Genomic DNA, 24,384 nt, shown 5'->3' with positions numbered 1-24,384 from the left:
TCTACCTTTCCTGTAATTCGCTGTGTGCTGCCGTGGCTTGCAGGAGACCAGGACTCACTGCAGAGGTTCTGGTAACATCCTCTTCCCCTGTTCCCTACACCCAACCATAACTATTACAAAAGAAAGTACAAAAAAGATCAGACTTTACAGATCATAAGCTTATTTTCAGCATTTAGCTCAGCTATAGCTCTATCAAGCAGCGAGAGGATGGTCTTTGCTATCCCAGGGTAGTCCCCTTCCCATGTTCCTAGGAGGCAGGGCTGAAGAGCAGGAGAAGGGTTGGGCAGGGCAAGGTGGGGGCACAAGGACTAATCTCCCCCAGTTCTACACACAGCAGCTGAAGCTTGATGGGAGAACAGGACTGGTGAGACTCGAGGGGAGGGTCCAGGCCCTGTGTTCAGTCAGAGTCACTGCTGGAAGAGGAGGAATGCTTGCCATGCTTGTGGTGTTTGTGCACTTTTTATGAGCTTTCTTCATTTTCTTCTGCATCTTCTTGTCCATCACCATCCCTGGGCACACCATGCCAGGGGCCAAAGGATTCACAGGAGCCATGCCAGGGCATAGAGGAGAATAGGGACCTGAGGGTTGGGGTCTTGGACACCCCAGCTGGGGCACAGGATAACCAGGCCCACATGGAGGGAAAGCTGGATTCCCCAGGGGAGCTCCTGGGAGTGGGGGGCAGGAGCCAGGAGGAAAGGCTGAATTGACAGGTGGTGCATGTGGTGGACATACAGGATAGGCACCTCCAGGGCACCCAGGGTTGGGTGGACATGGGTTTGGCCCTTGATACCCAGCACTGTTCAGGTGTTTCCCCTAGCCACCTAGGATTGATCCGCCCTCCTCTCCAGGCTCAGCTCTGACTTCTCCTTGTCCTTGATGGTTATAACTGATATGTAATGACTTATCCTTGTCATGTTATTTTCCTGTTGCTGGTTCCCTTTCCCCCCTTCTGTTAAATTGCTTGCCTTTGGTGGATTTATTTTGTTGGGATTCATGGAGTTGTAGTCCTTGTTATCTCTTTCTAGAATGTCCTTTAGAACTTTTATTTATTTTTTATTTTTTGGTACCGGGTATCAAACTCAGGACCTTGAGCTTGCCAGGCAGGTGCTGTGCTGCTGAGCTAAATCCCAGGCCCTCCTTCAGAACATTTTGGAGTGTTGGTTTGGTGGTCATGAATTTCTTCAGGTGTTTTTTGTTATGGAAGTATCTTCTTTCTCCATCAACTTGAAGGATAGTTTTGTGGGGTACATCAATCTTGCTTGGAGGTTGTTTTCTTGAAATGGTTCACTCCAAGCTCTTCTTGGCTTGAGGGTTTGTGTGGAGAAGTCTGCTGTGATTCTGATGGGCTTTCCTTTATAGGTGATTTGTTTCTTTTCTCTAACTGCTTTTAATATTCTGTTCTTGTGTTGAACTTCAGGAATCTTGGCTATTATGTGTCTTGGTGTAGATATTTTGTATAATGGGCTGTTTAGTTGATGTATTTATTTTATTTTATTTATGTTACTATAGTTACCAGGGCTGGGATGTGGCTCAGTGGTAGAGTGCTTTCCTAGCATGGGGTTCAATCCCCAGACATACATTATTGTAATTATCAATACTCCAGGATTTAAAATATATCATTTTACTATTTGTCCCTTCTGTTTTTTGTTCCTTTTTGCACTTTCTTACTTCTTTTTGGATTAATCAGTATGTTTCCTTATTCCATTTCCCTTCTCTGTAACTTGTTAGTTACATGTTTTATTATTATTTCATTACCCTAGATATGATAGAATGCATCCTTGACTTAATAAAATCTCCTTTAAATTAATACTTTTATCATCTTCTGGGCAGTTCAAGGACCTTACAATACTTCAATTTAATACTCTCCTGGTTTTCATGCTACTTATGTCAAATATTTTATTCTAACATGTCACAAAACTCATAGTAGATGACCTTTTTTCTGAAAAGTCACTACTTAGTAAAATAAAATTTATCTACAAATTTATCCTTTCTTGTGTTTTCCATTCTTTCTACATTTCCATTCTCTCTGGGAACTTGGTCCCACAGGTCCTGCTTGCTCTTCAGTGTCATCAAATAGCCATATTTACATTTTCTCTAGATTTAATATTTATTTTCCATGGGATAGTTATCCTGATACTTGATACCTTATCATAGTCAGAAGCAGAGCTCCTTTCCTGGTTTTTTTTTAATAAAAAAATTTTTGGAAACAGGGTCCAGGTTAGCCTCAAACTCAGTGCTCCTCCTGCTTTAGCCTCCTGAGTGCTGGGATTACAGGTGTGTATGACCATGCCTGTCACTTTTCTGGGTTTTTAATCTTGCTCTCATTTAGCCCTTTCTGCTTAGCATGAAAATCCTGTATTCACAGCTCCCTAAACTCAACCTGTTATTTCAGACCTATTTGCCTTTGCTTATGCTGTTCCTTCTGCCTGTTCTAAACTCCTTCTCAACCTTTCCCCTTATTTTCATGGCTAAGGATTAGTCATCCTGAAGTTTCATCTCATATTGATGCCTCTGAAAAATTTTCTGGGACCCCACCTCCACCACACTTGCGTCGTAGGTAAACTCCTGTGGTATCATACACTATTGTTACTGGATAAGTCCTGTGTTGAGCAGCCTCCTCAGATTGTAAGGCATGAAGATCTCCCCACCCCATAGGTTTATTCTGATGATAGCAGTTTATTCTAAGCCTACACAGCAGGACGTTCAACAGATATTTCATAAGAAATTAATAACAGCTAATCCTTGTGTTGTCCAGGACATAATTTGAGAGCTGGAAAGTGTTTTAGGACCTGAGGTAATTGTGATTGGGCTGTAGAGGTGCTTCCATTTCTTGCCATCATGGTGACTCAGCACTTGGATGTTTTCTTTGATTCTCTTACTCCTCCTGCTTAGCCACCCCTTTTAACCTCTTCACTTTTTGTTCACTGGCTTTTCTCACTCATGGCTCTGCTTCCCTGTAGCCTCAAAACCTCTGCAATCTGCTCTTTCTTTATGTCTCCATTTTTCATCAGTTTACGACTTTTTTGTGTGGTACCAGGAATTGACCCCAGCATCTTTGTACTGAGCTACATCTCTGGGCCTTACCAAATTTTTTGTTTTGCGACAAGGTCTTTCTAAGGTGGCAAGGCTAGGCTCAAATCTGTAATCCTGTCTCAGCTTCCCAGAATGCTGGGATTATAGGTGTGTGTCATTATGCTGGGCTTCAACTTCCAACTTCCACATTGCAATTTCAACTGCACAAGAGAGCAAATCTGATTGGTTCAATTCAAACACAGTCAATTCAGTTGGGCAAAATGCTCATACTACATAATCATCTGCTCAGCCATTCATTCATTTATGCACAAGTCACTGGCCCACTTTCAGAACATCTGTCAGTTAGACAGTGCTCCATCTGAGTCAAAAATAGCTGGGGAGGGGAGGGAAAGGTCACAGCATGGAGATCAATATTTAAGAAACTGTCTTAGGAAGGAGCTGTGGACATACTATGAACTCAAAGCCTTGGGTAGCTGGGGAGGGGGTATCATTTAATTCTGCACAGCTTTTGCCAGAAGTGTTTGGAAGTAATTCAAAATTGAAAGTCTGGGTGCTGAGAGATAGTTTATGTTACTGCTCAGTGAGCATGTCTCTTGAGATATGAGTCCTGAAAGTGATACTGGTAATTTGGACAGAGTTAATAGTAAGATGAAAAGCAAACAATTGATTTGCATTCTTACCTGATGCATGATCACCTATCAGCAGCCTTAGATTTCCTACAAGGAAATTCTTTATTTTAGTACCAGGGATTGAACTCAGGACCTTCTGCTTGCAAGGCAGGTGGTGGCACCACTGAGCTAAATCCCCAGCCAGGATATTCTGTTCTCTAAAACCATGTGTTAGGTCATCACAGTGTAGAAGGCATTCTAGGAAAGAAACTAAGAATGTTTGATTTTAAACCTGAATTAACATACAGTTCATAAATTAAATAAGCTGATCCACTAACTTCTGAGTTTATCCTTCTTGATGCTGAATAATATGAGTAAAAATAGGGATTTGACATTGATACATTCTTTTCCTGTTAAATCCAGTTTCCCCTCACTTCTTCCTTCCTTCTTTTTTTCTTTTCTCTCTTCTTCCTTTTCTTTTTCATGATGTTTCTCTTTTTAAAAATTATGAATTGCAAAAAATTATGAAAGGCATCATGTAACTTAAATATATTAAAAATATATGTGCAGTTTAAAGATTAATAGTCCAATTTTTTTTATGGGACTACCCATATTCTCACAACTCAAGTAAAGAAATGAAAATTACAAGGGTCTCATAGTTTCCTTATGGGCCTTTCCACAATTCTCCCTCCTTCAAAGAGAAAACCTCCATGAGTCTTCTATTTTAGTTATTTTCTTCTTCATAATTTCTAACCTCTGAATTCCTCTACCATATATTATTTTGTTTCATAAAATTGAGTAGCATGCATAAAACTAGATTAGTAAGGAGAACATTGCAATTACATTGGTGAAGGTCCCCAGGAGAATGTAAGGTGACAGGAGTCTCTGGATGAGAAGTGACTTATTTTACCTGGAAGCTTTTAGGGCAAGGTCACAGGTGAACCTGTGAGAAATAAGACTTATTAAAAGTGGGGCACCTGGCAGGGATAAGGTGCAGGATATGGCTGCCACTCCCCCCTCCCCACCAAGGTGCTGATGAAGTAGGCTGTTTGATACCTATCAGGGATATGATCAGGGAGAACAGGCTGTTCTGTATGAGTCAAAGTTCTCACAGTCTCTTCTGGTTCTCAGGAATGGGTCAGAACAAAACATTCTTATTGTGGGAGTGAAATAAATAACTTCAGGTAGTCCAGGAAGGAGGCCAAGGAAGGAAGAGTAGGAACTTCATCAAGACATGGTCAACACAGCCTCTTGGGGATACTCCAAACTTCAGCACCAATTAAAGGTTTTAGCATCCACCAGAAGAGACGTTGGAAGGAACTTCTCAGAAAAAAAAAAAAGAAAAAAGAAAAAAGAAAGGCCTTTAGCATCTGTGATGGCAGTGGTGATGGTGGCTGAGTTATGCCTGGATTGTCTCATTTCATCTTTGTAATAACCAAGAGAGGTGATTATGTACTGTATATTTCAGAAAAGCTAGAAAAAGAATTTTATTATGTTTAAGTATGAAGTATCTCCTAAAGACTCATGTATTGAGGGCTGGATCCTCAGTGTAGGAATGTACCAATGTAGGGCATAAAGAGGGAATTGGATCATGAATTAATCTATTGATGTGTTCATAAGTGAATTGTCTGTTAGGAAATGGAGTCCCATTGGAGGAAGTAGGTCACTGTGGGTGTGCCTTCAAAGGGTATATCTGTTTCCCACCCCTTTCTCTTGGGTTCTTTCCTGCTCTCTGTTTCCTGGATGCTACGAGATGAGCAGATTTCTCCTGTCATCCTTTCTGCTATGATGTTTTTGCCTTGTCACAAGACCTAGAAATAACAGAGCCAGCCATTGACTGAAACTTCTGAAACCATGAGCCATAATAACTCTTTCCTCATTTAAATTGTCTTTTTCAGGTATTTGGTGACAGTGACAAAAAGTTGATTAACACAGATTTTGAAAGTTTTCACCACAAAGAAATAATACATGTTGGAGGAGATAGAAATTCTTATTGATATGAAAATTACATGATGTGAATGTGTCAAAGCATCACATGGTTTCTCATCAATATGCACAATCTTTTGAATGTGTCAAAAAATTTAGAGGCAAATAGTTTTTACAAAATTAACTATTGGTACAGTTTAGGTATACATTATGATCACATTAATCACTGGGAATTTGTACCTGTACAAGATATATCTTAGTTCTTGTTTTTTCCCATTTCCCTTCCCTCCCTTCCACCCCTCCACCCCTCCCGATTTACAAAAGCTTTGTTTCCATTTTTTCCTTCTTTTCTCATTTTTCCTTCCCCTTCTTTCCTTTCCCTCACTCCCCATAATTCCCCTTCCCCTTTGAACCTTTGCTTCTTATTTCACATTATCTATTATAGATTTTGGTCCTCATTTACACTTTCAGTTTCTCACACCAGAGAGACAATTCTATATTTACACATGTGTATCCTATTTATTTCACTTAAAAATATGGCCTCAATATCCATCCATTTAGCTATAAATGTCTCTAGTTTATCATTCTTTTTTTTTTTTTTTTTTTTGGTACCAGGGATTGAACTCGGGTCCTTGCGCTTGCGCAGCAGGTGGTGAAACCACTGAGCTAAATCCCTGGCCCTAGTTTATTATTCTTTATGGCTGAGTAATACACCATTTTATAGAAAAACCACATCTTCATTATCCAGACACCAGTTGACAGGCATTCGGGTTGTTTCCGAGATTTACTTATTACAAATTGTACCACTATAAACATGGGTAGGAATATATCACTGTGGTATGATGCTTTTTAATTCTTTTGGGAATATACCCAGCAGGGGAATACCTGGGTCAAATGGGACTTCTAATCCTAGTTTTTTGAAGAATCTCCACTACTGATTTCCACAGTGGTTGCACCAGTCTACACACCAACCAACAGTGGAGAAGTGTTCCTTTTCCCCACAGCCCTGCCAGCATTTGATGTTTTGTTGTTGTTGTTTTGAGGGGGTACTGGGAATGGAACTCAGGACCTTGTGCTTACAAGGCAGGCGAGGCGCCACTGAGCTAAATACCCGGCCCAGCATTTGTTATAGGTTGATTTCATGATAGCAGCCATTCTTTCTGGAGTGAGGTGGAATCTCAGCATTGTTTTCATTTGCATCTCTCATATGACCTGTGACGTTGAACATTTTTTTATATGTTTATTTACTGTGTCTACTTCTTCATCTGAGAAATATCTGTTCATTTCAGACACCCATTTTTGGATTGGGCCTTTAAATTTGGGGTGGGGTCTGATTTTTTTTAGGTTCTTTGTATATTCTAGATAGTAGACCTTTGTCTGAGGAACAGCTGGTAAAATTGTTTTCCCATATTGTGTGTTGTCTCTTCACTATGTTGATGGTTTTTCTTGCTGTGCAGAAGCTTTTTAATAAAATGAGATCCCAGTTGTTGATTCTTTGTGCTAGTTCCCATGCAACTGAGGTTTTGTTCATAAAGTCTTTTCCTACATCAATGTCTTCAAGAGCTCTATTTTTGTTGTTGTTTTTTGGTTTTTGGTGCCAGGGATTGAACTCATGACCTTGCTCTTGCAAGGCAGGCATGGTGCCACTGAGCTAAATCCCTGGCCCTGTTCTTTTTTTTTTTTAGTACCTGGGATCGAACTCAGGATCTTGCCCTTGTGCTGCAGGCGGAGAAATCACTGAGCTAAATCCCTGGCCCTCTTGGTAAGTTTTTAATTATGTTTTCAATTTCATTGATTGATATTGGGTTGTTTAGAATTTTTATATCTTCTTGGTTCAACTTTGGTAATTCATATGTACGTAGAAATCTGTCCATTTCTTCTGTATTTTCCATCTTATTGGAGTACAGGTACTCAAAGTAGACATTGATGATCATCTGGATTTCTGCTGGATCTGTTGTAATTTTACTCTTTTAATTCCCAATTGCATGGATTTGAACCTTTACTTTTTTTGATAAGGTTGACTAAAGGTTTGTCAATTTTATTTATCCTTTCAAAGAACCAATTCTTCGATTCGGTGATTTTTTGTCATTCTCTTGGTCTCCATTGCATTGATTTCTGCTCTGATCTTCATAATTTCCTCCCTTGTAGAAGCTTTGGGTTCATCTTGCTCTTCTTTTTCTAGAAGCCTGAGGTTCAGCATTAGGTTGTCTACCTGAGCCCGCTCTGTTTTCCTAATATGGCTATTCAGTGCTATGAATTTCCCTTGTAGGACTGCTTTCATTGTGACCCATAAATTCCAACATGTTGAATTGGCATTGTCATTTAATTGTAGAAACTGTCTAATTTCTTCTTTAATTTCCTCTGTGACCCATTGGTTGTTCAGGAGTGTGTTAATTCAATTTCCATGGGTTTATGAAGTTCTTAGGGTTTCTTTTGCTATCGATCTCCAATTTCATTGTACTATGATCTGTTAGCATACAGGGGATAACTTTAGTTCCTTTGCATTTACTTAGGCATGTTCTATGAGCTAGTATGTGGTCTGTTTTGGAGAATGACCCATGTGCAGCTGAGAAGAATGTGTATTCTATTTTTGTGGAGTGAAACACTCTGTAGATATCTACTAAGTCCATTTGTTCAAGAGTTTGGTTCAGATCTAGTTTTGTTGTTGATTTTTTTTTCTGGTACCGGGGATTGAACTTGGGTCCTTGCACTTGTGCAGCAGGTGGCAAAACCAATGAGCTAAATCCCTGGCCCTGTTGTTGATTTTTTTTGTCTATTTAACCTGTCTATTTGTGATAGTGGAGTATTGAGGTCCCCACTACTATTATATTAGTGCTTATTTGATTATTCATGCCCATTAATACTTGTTTTATATAGTTGGGTGCATTAGTATTTGGCACATATATATTTATCATTGTCATCTCTTGCCCTTGGATTGTTTTCTTTACACGGATGTAGTGCCCTTCTTTGTCTCTTTTAATTACTCTTAGTTTGAAATCCACTTTGTCTGCAAATAGGATAGCTATCTCTGCTTTCTTTTGGGTTACTGTCACATGGAGTATTGTTTTCCATCCTTTGACTTTCAGTCTATGAATTTTTTTTTTGGTACCGGGGATTGAACTTGGGTCCTTATACTTGTGCAGCAGGTGGTGAAACCACTGAGCTAAATCCCCGGCCCTATGAATTTTTTAAAATTAAATGTGTTTCTTGTATGCAGCATATTGTTTGATCTTGCTTCTTGATACATTCTGCCAGTCTATTTCTTTTGATTGGTAAATTGAGACCATTAACATTTTTGGTTATAACTGATATGTATTGACCTATCCTTGTCATGATCTTTTCCTGTTGTTGAATTTTTTTTCCTCCCTTTGCATTTAATTTCTTGCCTTTCCTGATGGATTCGCTCTGCTGGGCTTCATGGAGTTGTGACCCTCATTGTCATTTCCTAGGATATTGTTTAGAATTTTTTGGAATGCTGGTTTGGTATTCATGAAGTTCATAAGTTGTTCTTTGTTGTGAAGGTATATTATTTTTCCATCAAATTTGAAAGATAGTTCTGCAGGATACATCAATCTGGGTTGGAGGTTGTTTTCTTTTAGAGCTTGAAACACTTCATTCCAGGCTCTCCTTGACTTGAGGGTTTTTATGGAGAAATCTGCTGTGATTCTGATGGGCTTTCCTTTGTATGTGATTTGTTTCTTTTCTCTAACTGCTTTTAATATTTTGGTCTTGTATTGGATTTCTGTAATCTTGACTATTGTATGCATAGGTGTAGATTTTTTTTATCATGGCTAGTTGGAGTTCTATATGCCTCATTTATCTTTATGTCAAATTATTTTTCCCTGTTTGGGAAGTTTTCTATGATTACTTCTGTGAAAAGTTTATTTATGTCTTTTGTGGTATCTCCTACTCCTTCACTGACACCAATCAATTTTAAGTTATTCTTTTTTTTGCATCATCTAGTAGCTGTTGGATTGATTTCTCATGGTCCCTTGCTATTTTTAAGAAATCATTGTTTTTGTGTTTGTTAACCACAATCCTGTCTTCTATCTCTGAGATTCTGTCCTCACAGTGACTTATTCTGCTGTGGAAACTATCAATGGAATTTTTAATTTCTTGGATATCTATTTGGATGCATTTTATACTTTCCAATTCCTTCCTATGCTGGGCATTCATGGTTTCTATCATTTTCCTCAACTCCTCTATTTTTTTTTTTTTTTTTTTTTTTTTTTGGTACCGGGGATCAAACTCGGGTCCTTGTGCTTGCAAGGCAGGCGGCGGAAACACTGAGCTAAATCCTCGGCCCTCAACTCCTCTATTTTTTGTCTGTGTCTGCCCTAGAGTTATTAATCATGTATTTCATTGTGGTCACCATCTCTGTTTTCATCTGAGAAATTATTTTTTATTCCATTTTTATGAGATCCTCTTTTGTTGCCAATTCAAGGAGTCCAGATGGTTGAGTTTCAGATTGTTCCATCTCATTGCCTCTTGGAATTGCCTTTGGTGATCTGGAAGTCTGGTTCTGAGTCTTTTTTAGGTGTCTTCTCATTTCTATATTTGTTGTTGTTGATGTTTTTGTTTAATTCCTGGGTTACTGCTTGTAAATTGCTTATTGCAAGTATCTTTATTGCTAGTATTTAGAACCCTTAGGGAATGGCTACTTATTGGATTGTCTTCCAGGTTTAGTTGGCCTTTGGGTTTTGAGTCTGTAATGGCCCTTAGGCAATCTCAGTCTTGGCATACCAGCAAGGACAACTGACTTGAACTTGACTCTTTGCTCTCCCAGTGGGCTTCAGTTCTCAACAAGCCTTGGGGAGTCCCTCTCTCTGCTGCTCACTATTGCACCAATTCCTGGGCTCAGAATGATGGCCTTCTGGATCTCTGGACTTTGCTGCCATCTGGGCGGGTCTCTGGCTTGAGCCTGCATACCCTTGCTGATGGTAGATGCAGATATTAAGATAATTCCCACTTTCCAAATGAAGAAACAGAGCCTCTGAGAGGTTAAATAATGGGCCCAAGATCATACAGTTGGTAAGTTGAAGCCTGTGCCCCTCCCTTTTGGGGGGTACTAGGGTTCAAACTCAAGTCTGTGCTTTCAACTGAATGTTTTCTGGGGATGGAGTCCACATTATCTAGTAGAGAGAGAGAGAGATAAAGAGCTCACCACAGGGAGTGAACTAATGGGGACATATTTGGGCCAGTGGAGGAATAATAAAAAATAGTATTCACTGAACACTTACTAAATACCTTCTAAACAGTTGCATATGCATTAGACTGAGATGAAATAAAACCCAAATACACAAATTGGGCAACTGAAAGACGAAACTGAAGAACTGAGGCTTCTGTTGGTACCAGTTTAAATGTGAGTCAATAAGTAACACACTTCTGTTTCTTTTTTTTCCCATTAAGTTTATTGGTACATTTTCGGTATAAAATACAGTTACATTCATCATTGGGATCTTGTACCTTTACATGAGTATCTTGGTTCTTTTTTTTTTCCCTTTCCCCTGCTCCTTCACCCCCTCCACCCTTCCCTATGTGCAAAGACTTTGTTTCCATTTTTTTCTCATATTTTTTCTTTTCCCTTCATTCCTTTCCCCTACCCCTCCCACTTCCCCTACTCCTTTAGACCTTTTCTTCCTAGTACACAATATCAATTATACATTTTTAAATTACAATATCAAGATCTAGGAGACATTACCACAGATATTGCAGAATTTAAAAGGATATAGAAAGCATATTACAAATTTTTTTTTGAAATAAATTTGACAACTTCTAAGAAGTAACTTGGAAGACAAATTAATGAAACTAACTCTGGAGGAAATATAAAATTTGAATAGCACCTGTTAAAGAAAGCATATTCCTAGCTTGAAAACCTACCTATATGACAACAACAGGCTCATATACATTTTAACTAATAAATTATATCAAACAATTAAAGCATAAAAAAGAAGGAACACTTCTCCCCTCATTTTAGGAAATCAACATTGTGCTAATACTAAAACTGGATAAAGATAATAGAATAAAAAGTATGAACATAGATAGAAATTTTTTTAATAGAACAAATTGTTAGAAGTCAGATCTAGCAGTATATAGAAAGTGGTTTTATTACAGGGATGCCAGTGTTGGTTCAGCATTGGGAGATCCACCCCCAGAAGTCAACATTTTAACAGAGGAAAGGAAAAAGCCATATGATCCTGTCACTAGTTGAAGAAAAAGTATTGGACTAAATTCTACAGCTGTTCATGGTAAAAGCTACCAGGAGACTAGAAGTAGAACAGAACCTTCTCAGCAGATCAAAGACATGTACTCCATACTTCTAGCAAAAACACCTTATATGAATGGAGAAGATACAATGCTTTCTCCCTATGGTGGGGAACAAGGGCAGATATGCCTACTCTTCATCTGTCCATTAAACTTTGAAACATAGGCCCAAATCAAAATAGCCTGGCAATAAAAATAAACAAATAGCAAAGGGTTGGCAAGGTAGAAGTAAAATCTTTATATGAAGATGAAATGATCATCTACAGAGAAAATACTAAGAAATGTCTAGGAGCCTCTAGAACTTGTATTTGAATTTAGCAGGATTAGAAAACACAAGGTATATATAAAAATTCAGGTCTGTGTATACTTGCTATAAATGAAGAACTGGATATTGAAATTTAAAAGTTATGTAGGAGTATAAAGGACCTAGAAAAGTAAAAAGAAAAAGAAAAAAAAACAGTGTTGGAAGACATTTGCTACCTAATTTTAAGACTTCCTCTAAAGCTACAGTAATCAAGGCAGTGTTGGTGTAAGGAAAGACATATAGATCATTGGAATAAAACAGAGAACCTAGAAGTAGAACCACACATATATGGTCCACTGAGTCTTGAAAGATTATTTAACATTAACATTTTATAGAACATAAACTCAATTCAAGAGCAGAGGAAAAGATAGTGTTTTCAGCAAATGGCACTAAAACACCTGGTATCCATATATAAAAAATTAACCTCAACCCTTTATTTCCATACATAAAAATAACTTGAAAGGATCTATGAACCTAAATATGAAAGCTTAAAACTATAAAACTTTAAGAAGAAATTATAAGAGAAAATTTTTCTGAATTTAGGGTAGGCAAGAACTACCTAGGATACAAAAACCATGATGTATAAAAGAAAAAAAATTGATGAAATTCCATCAAAATTTAGAACTTTAAATGACATCATTAAGAAAATGAAAAGTAGTCCTTAAACAGACCATATTTATAATGCATATAACCTATGACCAGAACATATAAAGAGCTCTTACATTTCATTAATAGACAACCCAATTAAAAAGTAGACACAAGAAGATGATAAATAGCCAGTAGAGCAGAAGGAAAGGCGTGCAACACTGGAATCAGAAAAATACTAATCAGTACAGTGACAAGATTGAATTATACACTCATTTGGGAGATGAAGTTAAAATTTTAAAAGAACAAATTTCAGCTTAGGTGTTAACCAGTTAGAACTTTCTAATGCTGCTAATGTGAATGTAAAATGATAAAACCATTTTGGAAAACAATATAGAAATTTCTTGTATTACTGTTAAGAACCAACAGTCTTGTTCTTAAGTTTTTACTTGAGAGGAATGAAAACACATGTTCACAATAGATTTGTACATACACTTTGAGTATCCCTTATCTGAAATTCTTGGGACCAGAGTGTTTCAGATTTTCATTTGAAATCCACTTGATCTGCAAAGAGGCTAGCTACTCGTGCTTTTTTTTTGGGTTCCTGTCATACAGAGTATTGTTTTCCACCCTTTAACTTTCAGACTGTGAGCTTCTTTTTGAACTAAATGTGTTTCTTGTATGCACCGTATTGTTGGATTTTGCTTCTTGACCCATTCTGCCAGTCTATTTCTTTTGATTGGTGAATTGAAACCATTAACATTGATGGTTATAACTCATACATGTTGACTCACATTGCCATGACTTTTTCTGTTTGTTGGATTCTCCCCCTTTGCATTTAATTTCTTGTCATGCCCAACGGATTCATTCTGCTGGGCTTCCTGGAGTTGTGATCCTTGTTGTCTTTTCTTAGGATATTGTCTAAAAGTTTTTGGAGTGCTGGTTTGGTATTCATAAAGTTCCTAAGGTGTTCTTTGTCACAAAAGTGTCTTATTTCTCCATCAATTTTGAAAGATAGTTTTGCAGGGTACATCAATCCGGGTTGGAGGCTGTTTTCTTTTAGGGCTTGAAATACATCACTCTGTGCTCTTCTTGCCTTGAGGGTTTGCATTGAGAAGTCTGCCGTGATTCTAATGGGCTTTGCTTTGTATGTGATTTGTTTCTTTTCTCTAACTGCTTGTAGAACTTTGTTCTTCTGTTGGGTTTCTGGAATCTTAACAATTATATGCCTATGTGTAAATTTTTTTTAATCAAGGCTAGTTGGAGTCCTATATGCCTCACTTATCTGTATGTCAAGTTCTTTTCCCCTCCTTGGGAAGTTTTCTGCCATCACTTCTGTGAACAGTTTTTTTTTTTTTTTTGGTACCAGGGATTGAACTTGGGACCTTGTGCTTGTGAGGCAGGTGCCGGAACCACTGAGCTAAATCCCCGGTCCCCATAAACAGTGTTTTTATGTCATCTGTACGCTCTCCTATTTCTTCATTGACTCCAATCAGTCTTATGTTATTCTTTGCAACGTCTAGCAGCTGCTGGATTGATTTCTCATGGTTCCTTACAATTTTAAAGCAATTTTTATTTTCCTGGTCATTAATTGCAATCTTATCTTCTATATCTAAAATTCTGTCCTCACATTGGTTCATTCTGCTGCATAGACTTTCAATGGAGTTTTTAATCTCCTGGAAATCTGTTTGCATTTGTTTTATGGATTCCATTTGTTTCTTATGTTGGGATTCCATCGTGTTCCTGAGCTCTTCTCTAGATTTATTAATCATGTCTTGCACTATGAGCACAATCTCTGCTGTTATCTGAGATATTGTTTCTGATTTTATTTTTTCCAGATCCTCTTTTTTTGCCAGTTCAGAGAGTCCAGGTGGTTGAGTATCAGAGTGTTCCATCTTGATTCCCTTTGGGGTTGCTGTAGGTGATCTGGAAGTCTGGTTTTGAGACTTGTTTACGTGTCTTCTCATTTCCAAGGGGAGAGGGTTGCTGCTGGTGCCCACGCGGCTCACCTCCTGTGTGCTGGCAGGGGTGGTACGGCGGCCCGGAAGCCTCCTCTTGTGTGCTGGGAGTGGCTCACCTCCTGTGTCTCACCTCTGTTTCTGAGATCACCCAGACACCCACCATAGTTTTTCCAATTTTTGTTTATGTTGTCAAAAAGGAGAGAACCACTGCCCTACAAATTTGGGAAGGAGGGGCGTAAATTGGAACAACCTCTAAGAGAGACAAATTGGAAACATCTATCACACTTACAAATGCATATACTCATGATCCAGCAAATTCACCTCTAGAAATTTATTCTCAGATAAATGTATTCATGTGTGAAGTAACTTCTATACAAGTATTCACCACATCATTATAATAGCAAAAGATTGGAAGCTCAACACTCACCAGGAAATTTTTGGTAAGTAAATTTTGATATTTCTTTAAAATTGAATATAAGGGATAAGATAACTCTTTTTGTTCTGTTAGGGATGATTTCCAGGGTAGAAAACTGAAAAAAACCATACAGCAGACTGTTCACATAAAAGGTGGATGGAAAAAACTCAAGCCCTCTATAAACTGTTGAAATTGCTGAATTAAAGAAACTTGGGCCACCATATGTTCAGACTCCTGGTGATATGTGACAAGAAACTCATTTTTCGGCCAGCCAAGAAATCTTCTCTGACTTGTAGTCAAAGGCATCCAGATACATATGTCTAAGGCCTGGGACAGGCTCTGTATTTGGACTCAGAATAATGTCGGTGAGAGAGTGTTGTACTTTGGATCTGGAATGTACTCCCAAACCTCATGCACTCAGAGGCAGGGCTTTTGGAAAGTGTTGGATCATGGGGGCACTGCACTCATCTCCATGGATGAGTTCAGAGCTGGCTGTGTTGTTGGGAGGTGAGGCCTGGTAGGAAGAGGTGAGACCATTGAGGTTGTGACTGGAAGGGTGTTATCTCCCTCCTTAGTTCCTCCCTTCCCTCTCAGCTTTCTGGCCACCATGATGTGAGCAGCTTTCCTCCAACCAGGCCCATGTGCCATGCTGTTTCTGCCTTGGAACCAACCAGCCATGGACTGTAAACGTGAGCCAAAATAAACCTCTCCTCCTTGAAGTTGTGGGTGTCAGGTATTGTGTCTCAGTGATGAGAAAGTGCCTTAGATAAGGATTAACTCTGACTCATAGAAATTCTCCAGTTTGCCCCACATGAACTCTAGTGGGTGTCCTAAGTGTTTCCCCTAAGTATTCTAAGCTCTGAACTGTAGAGCAGCCAGTCACTCACAGATGCAGCTGTGGGGGTTCTGTGTAGAGATGCCACTTGGCAGGATCCAACCTGTCTGGCTTCTTTTTTAATACAGCCTCATCAGAGAACAAGCTAAAAGCCTGGTTTAATCTATTTATAGACAGCGTATAAGAGGTAATACAACCAGTGCTAGATCCAAGCCTTATAATGTGGGTTCTTACAACCCATTCTCTCCACACAGCAGGACTCAAGATAATCTAGACCGGCTTTATGACTGCAAAGCTGAGAACTCCCTGGATCTAGCCATGTGGTGTCAGACCCTATCTACACAACAGAAACTGTCCTGTTACTGTTATCCAGTTTTAAGGACTCATTTATCCATTCACTCAAGAGAAATTAATATGTCTCCTGCACTCTGCTAGGTGCTAGGGATGCAACGGCAAGCAAAATCTTTATTGACTTATAGTCTATCTATAGGAATGATGGCTCTCAGTTAAGTAAGTATTAAAGAGGTATCCAATTACAACTGATGAGTGTTATAGAAGAAAGGTTCATGGTGAACAGGAGTGGTTACGAAAACCACCTGTATTAGAGTGGGAATCAGAGAAGGCCTACCTGAAGAAATGACATTGGAGCTGATGTCTAAAGAATAAGTGAGAGTTAACTAGGTGCTGTGAGAGAAGATGATTCTAGGAAGAAGACTGTGCAAAGGCCATGGGGTGAAGGAGCATAGAATATGCAGGAACTCCATGTGTTTGGAGAGCAGAGAATGAGGGGCAGTGTGGTGAGTGGAGAGACTGGAGCATAAGCCACAGCCAGGAAGCTGTGTCAAGCAAGTGTATTTGTAATTTGTGATATTCAGTGTTGGTTGTCCCCTAATATTCATTTCCCCTTTATTTCTTTAGTATTGGAACCTGAAAGTTTTGGCTTAGTCAATTTTTACCCAATTAAAGGCCATTTCTAAGATTTCTTTGCATAGAGGTTCGCCTATGTTCTGACCAATGGGCTTTGAGTAGAAGTAACAGTAGCCTTTGATTTCCTCCTATTCTCTCCTCTCTGGATGGAATGCAGACATGATGGTGGGCACTGAAGGGGCCATGCTGGACCATGAGATGCAAGCATGTATTGCGGACAGCAAAGCCCAGAATGTAGGGAACCAGATCTCAGTCACCACGGAGCAGCTCTCTTAGCCCTGAACTATGTGACACACTGTAGCTTCTAACTTGTTTGAGTCAATAATTTTTGGTCATTACAGTCACACTGTATTCTTTTTTTTTTTTGATACTGGGGGTCGAACTCGTGTCCTTGCGCTTGCACAGCAGGCGGTGGACCACACTGCATTCTTACTGACACATCACTGAAATGTTCAGGGTGATAGAATTCTGCTTCTATCTTGAGATGGTTGCTTGGGCTGCTGTGTGGAGGGTAATGGCAGCCAGACCACTCACAAGCCCTTGCAGCCACCCACTGAGCAAGATATAGTGTCTGGAACTTGTAAAATAGCCATGAAGCTGAGTGTAGTGGGAAGAGTGGGCTCTGCCCTCAGGGAGAGCTAAATTCTTCTCCTAGATCCACTACTTGTAGCTATGTGACCTTGGACAAGATACTAGCCATCTCTAAGTTTCATTTGCAAACGCAAGTTAAGATTCTTTTTTTTGTGGAGTATGATGATTAATTTTAAAGGGGCCTTCAAACTTTTGTGTGTGTGCACGTGCACTGTGCTGGTTCTGTTTCTCTGACCAACATAGGGCATTAACTTTCTTTTTCTTTTCTTTTTTTTTTTTTTTTTGGTATCAGGTATTGAACTCAGGACCTTCCAGTTGCGAGGCAGGTGGCAGCACCACTGAGCTAAATCCCCAGCCCAGGGCATTCACTTTTATTGATTTACAATATGCCTAGAGCATAGTACACAGTATGAATGGCACAGCTCAGTGACCTTTTACAAAGCGAACATAGTCAACCACTACCCATCCACAAGAAGATATAGAATATTGAAATTCTATGAAGATAGCAATGGCAGAATATGTTGCTTGAAATGCCTACATAAAAACAGTGATTAGGTAGCAAAACTAAACCCTGTGGATAATGCAACATTAGATGACGAAGTATTCCCAGAACTTTAAAATACAAGTGGGTGGAGAAAAGGCAAAAAGACCTGCATGGTATTATTGTCTGTGTAGAAGACGTAGTGGGGTTTCTGTTGTAATTGAGACTGGAATGTCAAAATAACCAATAGGTTCATGGGTTAAGTTGAAAAACTTGCAGAAATTGGATGGGGTTTGACCTGATTCACCAGTGATTGAGTGTATGCAGCCCAAAGTAAGATCTGAAGGAGAGGGACCGCTCTACCCCTGTGAGCTCTCAACACCAATCATCAGGGCTCTGTTCCAGGACAGGAGCACATAGAGTAGGAGAATCAAAATTGAGGATGGTAGGGACACCAAAGACAAAGAAAAGACATGGCCCAGAAGCAAATGGAAAGAGGAGCAAAGCCAGGAAATCTCAGAAAGCAACTGTCATAATTTTATTACTACATGATAATAAGAGAATTCTGTGAAGTCAGAAGAGCTGCCCAGAACCACCTCCCTCTAAAAGTTCACTAAAATTAATTTCATGTAAAAATAAACAGCAGAAAGGTATTGAGGCCAAATCACATATAGTTATTATAAAAGAATAAGAAGCAGAACAATACTACCCCCAGGCACAGAAAACATGCCAGAAAGACATACTCACAGAGCAGGCAAAAACCGTGACCTTAACTATTTGAAAAGAAGATAAAAGGCATTAAGAGTAATGCAAGACATGAAAGAACAACATAAATCAGAGTTAGCAAAACTGAAATGTAGTGACAGAAAGCTGAAAAGAATTAAAAATGAAAGGAAAAGTGAGTTCAAAAAAGAAGGCTAAATTGAGAGAATATTGGAGTGAATTAATGTAACGGATAATGCCTCAAGAGAAATAGAAGGTGAAAAGGCAGAGAATATTAAATATGAAGTGAAACTTTCGAGTGATGGAAAGGATTCAAAGAAAGATAAAATTACAAATATTGAAGATGTGCAACCAAGAGCCACCCACAGTAAGTAGAAATACCTGAAAGAGGCAAAGGAACATGAGGAGGCTCATGTGGTTGGGCACTGAGTCCTCAGAACAGCCAACAGCAAGGAACCAAGGGGTCCCGCCCCCAGCAGAATGAATGAATTTGGCCTTGTGTGCTCCACTGTGGACAGGTCTTCAAATACTGCAATTCCTTCCCTACGCCTTCCAATGTAAACTCACAGGAAATCCTGAGCCAGAACCGTCCAGGTAAACCACTCTGAGATTCCTGGTCCCAGCGGCTATTAAATAAAATGTTTATCATTTCAAGCCACTAAATTTTGGAATGATTTTTATTTATGTATGTATTTTTTTTGGTACTGGGGATCGAACTTGGGTCCTTGTGCTTGCGAGGCAGGTGGCGGAAACACTGAGCTAAATCCCCGGCCCTGGAATGATTTTTAAATGTGCAATAAATAACAAATATAATTGGCGTCAGAGTAACTGGCTATTTTGAGCCCCCCTGCTAAGTGCATCTTAGTATGTTTTCTTTGGTGAATATGTGTGCATTTCTGTTGGGTGTAGACCTCTGAGTGAAAATTCTGGGTCACCGAATATATATCTGTTCAGCTTTAGTGAATACTACAACAGAATTCCACGGTGCATAAATTGATTTACACCTTCCCTCAAAGTGTGGAAGAGTTACTGTTACTCATATTCTCAGCAACATATTGTTTTTGTTTTGTTTTTACAGTATTAGGGATTTAATCCAGAGTCTTCACATTAGCTATATTCCCACCTCCTTTTTTATTTTTTATTTTGAGACAGGGTCTCACTATGTCATTATATTCCCCAGGCTGGGCTTGAAGTGTTCATCCTCTTGCCTCAGCCTCCTAGAGTGCTGGGATTACAGATGTCTGCCACCATGCCAGCTATTTTCTATTGCTTGTATCCTAGCTATTTTTAATGGGTTGTAATATAATCTCATTGTGGTTTTCTTCAATTTATTTTATTTTATTTTTTGGTACTGGGGATTGAAACCAGGGTCTCACACTTACTAAGCAGTGCCCTAACACTAAGCTAAATTCCCAATCCCCCATTGCGGTTTTAATTTACATTTTCCCTTATGCTTAATGAAGTTAACTACTTTTTTGAAAGGTTAATGGCCATTTAGACATCTGCAATTATTAAACACCTGTTCAAGTCTTCTACTCATTCTAAAAGTTGAGTTATCTTTTTCTGATTAATATGTTCTTTTTAGAATTCTTGTTTATATTGTGGAGTGAGTCCTTTGCTAGGTATATAGTATTTCTTCTTTTCCTTTGGGTCACTTTCATTCTCTAAATTGTAAGTTTGGATAAATAGAAGTTTTTAATTTTAGTGTAGTCCAGTGTATCACTCATTATCCATAGGAGTTGTATGTCCTACTTAAGAAGTCTTTGCTTACCCCAAGTCATGAAAATATTTTCCTATGTCACACTCAAAAAGCTTTACCTAGGACAGGAGGGGTAGCTCAGTGACAGAGTGTCTGCCTAGCAAGTATGAGGCCCTGGGTTGGATTGCCAGCCTTGCAAAAAACAAAACAAACACACAAAACCCCCAGAAGTTTTATTCAGTCTGTGATGTATATAGGATTGATTTTTGTCTATGTTGTAAGGTAGATATTAAAAATTTACAATTATGGGCCGGGGATTTAGCTCAGTGGTTCCGGCACCTGCCTCGCAAGCGCAAGGTCCCCAGTTTGATCCCCGGTACCAAAAAAAAATTAAAAATTAAAAATTTACAATTATTCCAGCGCTATGTATTTCAAAATATTGAATTAGAAAATAATCCTTCCCTAGGGCATTGGCATAGTACCTTTATGGTAAATGACCATAACGTGTGAGATCTATTCATGGCCTCTCTTCCAAATTTGTCTGTCTTTTCACCACTAAGTACCAAACAGTTCTATTGTCTATTTATATCTATCCTTCTTTCCTATTTTGAGTGAGGTGGAGTCTCACTATGTTTCCCAGGCTGGCTTTAAAGTACTATCCTTCCCCCTCAACCTCAGTAGCTGAGATTATAGGTGCTTGCCACCACAAGCACCTTGTAATTCATGTCTTGATATCTGTTAGATAAGCCCTCCATTTTTTTCTTCAATATGATCTTTGCTATTTTGGCTTTTTGATTTCCAGACAAATTTTAGAATCATTCTGTCAATTTCCATTGAGACATTTACTGAGATTTTAGCTGTGATTGCATTTAATCTATTGATGAATTTGGAGAAAATTAACATTCTTGAGTCTTAGAGTCCATTAACATGTTTTTTTACTACAACTGTTTGGGTTTTCTTTGTTTTTTCTCAATAGTTGCTAGTTTTGCATGAAGACTTTTACATATCTTTTACTGGATTTATTCCTACGTATATCATTTTTGATGCCATATAAGTGATATCATTAACATTTTAAATCCTAATCATTATTTTTTGCATAAAATGTAGAAAATTTTAAATTTTAAATTAAAATGTAAAAATATTGACTCTTGTATCTAGTGATCTTGTTACATTCGTTAATTCTGTCTAATATTTTTGCTTTCTTCATGTACAATCATGTAGTCTCTGAATAATGAACAATTTTATTTTCTCCTTTCCATCTTTATACCTTTTATTTCTTTTCAGCTCAACTCTCTATTATAATGCTGAATAGAAGTAACAATAGTGACATTCTTGTCTTGGTCCTAATACCATGGGAAAATCTTAAAATAGTTTGCTATTATAATGATGCTAGATGTGGAGATGGCCCTGCATGGTGTCTCATCCTGTAGGTGGGACAGAAGAGCAGCTGCACATTAGGGGTACCTGGCCCAGGGTGTAGGACCCTGGATGGGGTTCGGAAGGCATCCCCAGGGATGAGCGTCTAGTAGAGGCTATCAGGGCCCAGGAAGATGAAGGAGGAGATCTATGATTTATGTGGCCTTATGTGGCACAAGGTGTCAGACCCTATGTAAAGAGAGAAGAGCCTTCCCATCAGGGATGACCTGGTACAGGGTTTCAGATCCTAAGTGGAGTTACAGGGACATTCGTGGAAGGTTTAGGAAGGAGACAAAGTGGTGATGACCCAAGATTGGTAACATACAAAGGAATTGATGTAACGAGGAAATAGACTGGAAAACAAAAGAGGAAGCCAGGTCTTCATTGTTGGAAAAAAATGTTAACAAATGTGGAAAAAGATAAAACTAGTGTGAATGTTGGAATATTGGTTTGAATTAAAGGTTTTAAAAAATTGTATCCATGCTGTCAAAGGGGCATAAGAAATTAGCTTGCAGGAGCTCTCATTGGCCAAATCTGGGACAGTATGAGCATCAAAATAAAGATAGTAACAGATTATAACACATTCTATAAAATAGGAATCCATAAATTCGTATGATATAAATAAATTAATTCAAAATGTTATGAGGAATGGAATATTCACATAGTCTCAAAGGAAAAAAGAATACCTTTACTGTTGAAAAGCTAGCAGATGTGGGGTTCCGGATTGGTCCCTGGAACTGGAAAGTGCTTAAAGCGTAACTGAAATGTGAATAAGATGTACATGTTATTTATCAATAATGTGCGGACATTAATTTCCTGACTTCTAATGGTTGCATTGTGGGTATAGGAGAAAGTCCTCACAATAGACTGGATGCTTATGTCCCTCCCTGCAATCCACATGTTTAAATCCTAATTCCCAAGGCCATTGTATGAAGAGGTAGTGGCTTTAGGAGATAAATAGGTCACCGACTTGGAGACCTCATGAAAGGATTAATGCCCTTGCAAAATAAAAATTAGATAATAGGAAATAGGGAGACAGATCTTTTGTAAATAGGAAGGGGACTGAGAGATGCAAGGAGTGGAGAGGGAGGGGCTGAAAAAGAGATGTGTTATGTACATGTACGAACTCCCTATGAAGAATGTAATCATCATGTACTGCAAATACATACTAATGAAAATAAAAATTGAAAAAAAGGGATTAGTTCCCTCATAAGAGAGGTTGAAGAGAGCTCCTTTGTCCCTTTAGCTATGTGAAGCTACAGTGAAGCTATCTATGAGGAACCCTCACCAGACACGGGGTCTTCCAGAACCATGGGACTTCTCAGCCTCCAGACCAATGAGAAATAAATTTCCATTGTTTATAAACCATCCAGTTTCTGATATTTTGTTATAGGAGCCTAAATACACTAAGACAGGCCTAGGAAATGCACACTGAAGTATCTGTGGGTCATGGGGCATCATGTTGGCAACTTATCCTCAAATCAAGCAAGAAGGTCTTTGTAAAATAACAATATAATAAGCAAATAAGTAAGATAAAGGAAATTATAATTATTCTGGAGAGGTTCGTCTGGAGTGTGGGTACATAGAGCAGGCAAGGGAACCCCTCTTCCTGGAAGAATGAAGTCTCCCCCAGAATGACACCTTCCTTTGTTGTAATGGTGAAAACAAGGTGCGAATTCCTTGAGGGTGGAGCCTCTGTCTTATTCAAAGGAGTGAAAGTCGGTTTTGTGGAACCTGAAGGTCATGCAATCTTGAGGGCTCATAAAAAGAGAGTATATTCATCTGCTTTTTCTGCCATCGTAGCACACATTCCTCTGATCCTCACCATGTCTTCTCACAAGACTTTCAGTGTCATACAATCCTATCCAAAAACAAAAGCAAAATCGTCTCATTCCTCAATGGAGTTGCCTGAAAACTGTAACAAAATAAAGTAGAACTCCAAGAGGAGACACTAGAGGAAGACCAAGCTGGCACTATAAAGAATTGTATATGAGCAGCAGCATATTTACTCTGTATCAAGGGCACAATTATCTTACCATATCAAGCTGAAAATGGTGGCACTGTCTGGATAGTTGGGCATGTTTCATTGGGAATATGGTTTTTCTTTTTTTGTGATTGGCACTAGTGGATTGATTCAGTAATAAACATTTGAAATCCTTTATAAAAAAAGAAAGAGATTATAAAGTTGTAAGTATATCAGGCAGGAAAGTGAATATTTAGAATGAGAAAAGTGATCTAATTCTAGCACTCTGGAAGCTGAGTCAGAAAGATTGCTCCAAGTGCTAGGCCAGTCTGGGCTACATAGTGAGACCCTGTCTCAAAAGAAAGAAGGAGAAGGAGAAGGAGAAAGGAAAGCACAACAAATTATAAATTCTTTTAAAAACCCCACAAATATCACAAAATATGGAAAAACCAACTTTTTTTTTCAGTACTAGGAATTGAACCCAGGGAAAGCTGAGCTATATCTGCAGCCCTATTTATATTTTTTATTTTGAGACACAGTCTCACTAAGTTGCCCACCCTGGTCTCAAACTTCCAAATCTCCTTCAGCCTTCTGAGTAACTGGTATTAAGGGTGACATAGTCATTTTTTTTTAATCAGTTAACTGCATGACAC

General features: G+C 38.7%; 1 pseudogene; it reads right to left on the bottom strand.

The window, feature by feature from the left end:
* Nucleotides 1–261: 261 nt before the first annotated feature.
* On the bottom strand, nt 262–23,848 carry LOC101698446 (proline-rich protein 13-like; annotated as a pseudogene).
* Nucleotides 23,849–24,384: the final 536 nt, after the last annotated feature.

This window comes from Heterocephalus glaber, unplaced genomic scaffold (assembly GCF_053883595.1).
Source record: "Heterocephalus glaber isolate CG9 unplaced genomic scaffold, H.glaber_assembly_v1.0 deba00000621, whole genome shotgun sequence".
Taxonomy (NCBI): Eukaryota; Metazoa; Chordata; class Mammalia; order Rodentia; family Bathyergidae; genus Heterocephalus; species Heterocephalus glaber.
This window is presented reverse-complemented; position numbering and strand designations above follow the sequence as displayed.